The sequence below is a fragment of the Polyodon spathula genome, unplaced genomic scaffold (assembly GCF_017654505.1).
Source record: "Polyodon spathula isolate WHYD16114869_AA unplaced genomic scaffold, ASM1765450v1 scaffolds_3452, whole genome shotgun sequence".
Lineage (NCBI taxonomy): Eukaryota > Metazoa > Chordata > Actinopteri > Acipenseriformes > Polyodontidae > Polyodon > Polyodon spathula.
This window is the reverse complement of record NW_024474913.1, coordinates 1-2,651: the sequence shown is the minus strand read 5'-3', so window position 1 is coordinate 2,651 and position 2,651 is coordinate 1. Positions and strand designations below refer to the sequence as shown.

The window sequence follows — 2,651 nt, the reverse complement described above, 5'->3', positions numbered from 1 at the left end:
TTTTGCCAGCAGTTTCAAATGGAATCTCTGATGATTCCGGCGTGTTTTTCCGCTTACCCATTGCATTTCTCCAATGCTCCTGGTTCCCTGGAATTAGTTCACTGCAGCTAACCGCGGATACTGAAGCTTCTTGACTGGATCCGTCTTCAGTCTCCGGCACCTCTTCCATTGCCTGCGTGAAAGTCAAGTCCGGCTGCGACCGGTCCTCCTCCACGCCCTGACCGGCTGGTTCTTCCTCTGTCGGCTTTTCACTCCGGACCACATCTGCATACGTGGATTGTCTCATAGGACATTGTTTAAACAAATGACCCTCTGAGTCGCAGATGCTGCATTTCTTCCCCACTAAACAGTCTTTAGCTTCATGACCGGCACCCTGACAGTTGCGACAGATCACATTATCGCATAAAACTGCTAGATGCCCAAATTTGCCACACTTTCGGCAATGCTGAGGCTGCCCACTATAGAATAAATAACCTCGATTCGGCCCAATGGAGAAATTGGCTGGTGGATGTTTGAACCCATCGTACCCATCAGCATCAGGTTTTAAATTCACACGAAATTGTCTTTTACCCGTCCAAATCCCATTCTTATCTCTCAATAATACACCGCCAGCAACAGACGAGCAATATCGAGAGAGAAAGAGTTCCACATCATAATCGCTGACATAAGGGTTAAACATATGAACAGTCATTATGCGGTGTTCCTGATGCCACAACGACTCCACCGTATAAAAAGATAAGGGTTCCACTGCCGACTTTTCCTTGCAGGTTTTGAAAAAGGTTTCAAAAACCAATTTTGTCGTAAAAGTTACATCCACAAATTTCAGGTTGTTATTTACCTGTAAACAGAAGATCTGAGTAGGCACAAGCTTCAGTTGATCCATGATGACCTTCTGCACGAACTGGTCCCGATCCAAAAAGTCTCCTTTATTCTCTTCCTTCCACCTCAGACGAACGGTGTTCTTTAGTCCAGCCCCCTGGGCCGACCTTGATGAGGATCTAGCCGCCATCCTCACGTCACCTTCTCTTTCTCCAGCGATCAAGCTGCGGTCAAGCCACAAACTGGATCTTAGCCAAGAGGCCGAGAAGCGATGCCCACAATGGTTTTGGCCAAACGCCCCGGGCGCGGCCGCCCGCCGCAGCAGTCGTGGTACTTGCTTCTCGGGCGGGCGGAGGAGGAAGGAAGGAAGGAAGGAAGGAAGGAAGGAAGGAAGGAAAGGTGCCGGGCTCCAACGGGGGCGACCGCCCTTTCTGTGCTCGTTCTGCTTTTAAACTCCAGGTGGAGCCCCTCCCTGAGGGGAAGGGCTGTCCAAAAATTGGATCGAACTCGTAAATGCTCCTCTCCACGGAAATCTTTAGTAAAAGGCGAAAGGTTCATTCGAGCTGTAGAGAAGCCGGAGCGTGCCTTTGCTGGTGGCCGAGCCCTTCCGGCCGGCCCAAAGGCCCAAAGGCCCTCCCCTCTGCCAAGCGGCAGCGAGGCCACGCACGCAAAACAAAAACAGGGAACTCCTCCCAAAACGCATCTGCCGTTCCGCCCCGGCGAAAGGGCGCTTTGCTGCTGCTGCTACACTGGCCTGCTGCGTGCGTTAGGCCTGCCTGAATATGAAATATGAAAAAAAAAAAAAAAAAAAAAAAAAAAAAAGAACGAAAAAAAGAACGAAAAGAGCGGGAAAACGGCGCGTCCCAGGAAAGGGGAGGTGGGGAGGGAGGGAGGGAGGGTGCTCTCTCTCTCTCTCTCTCTTCTCTCTCTCTCTCTCTCCTCTCTCTCTCTCTCTCTCTCTCTCTCTCTCTCTCTTTTGACCTTTCTGAGGAATGGGCACCGTTCCCGGAGGTACTGCAATACCGGGTCGATGCGTGGAGTGGACGGAGCAAGCCCCGCTTCCATCTCCCGCTTCCAAAAATCCATTTAATATAGACGGTCCCCCTATGGGGGACGTATCAGATATTAAACTGATAAGAACAGATTTTTTTTTTTTTTTTTTTTTTTTTTTTTTTTTAATATTAATAATCATTCAATAATCACAACACGTTACATTTCAAAATACACCATTGCATTCAATACCAAAAAAACCCCACCCCCATATCCCTTTAATCATAGACACCCCCATCTCTAATTCTAAACACACTTTTCACAAACCCACTAAACCTTTCCACTTCTCCTTTGCTGCATTGAAACCCCACTTATCTACCTCCCACTTCACCCTCCCTCTGATATCACCTTTCACCCTCTCCACCACTCCCCTCACACTCCCCTTAACATTCGATTTTATTAACACCCCTCTTGAGTCCCACAGCCCCTTTTTCACCAAAGAAATTAACAACCAAACCAAAAAATTTACCCTCTTCCCCACTCCCCCCAGCACCAGTCCAAACATAATCTTTTCATAACACAGATTCACCCGAACTCCACACAAATCAAAAACCTTTCCCATCTCCCCCCACACCCCTGCTGCAAATGGACAGTCCCAGAAAACATGGCTCTGTGTTTCCTCAGCCATACAGGTGTCCCTAGGACAGAACTTGTTTCTGGTCAGCTTGTGCCTGTACAGGACCTCCCTCACTGCTAACCTTTTGTGAGCCCCCATCCAATTAAGGTCCTTTAAAATATTGTCCAGCCCCTTAGGCTGAACTGTTACCCACAGATTTTTTGAC

General features: G+C 48.6%; 2 non-coding genes across 2 annotated transcripts; both read right to left on the bottom strand.

Moving 5' to 3' along the window:
• Positions 1-1,284: 1,284 nt before the first annotated feature.
• Positions 1,285-1,402, bottom strand: LOC121311985. Its single transcript, XR_005949625.1, has one exon. It is a non-coding gene; the product is annotated as a U5 spliceosomal RNA (small nuclear RNA).
• A 406-nt stretch (positions 1,403-1,808) lies between these two features.
• On the bottom strand, positions 1,809-2,005 carry LOC121311984. Its single transcript, XR_005949624.1, has one exon. It is a non-coding gene; the product is annotated as a U2 spliceosomal RNA (small nuclear RNA).
• Positions 2,006-2,651: the final 646 nt, after the last annotated feature.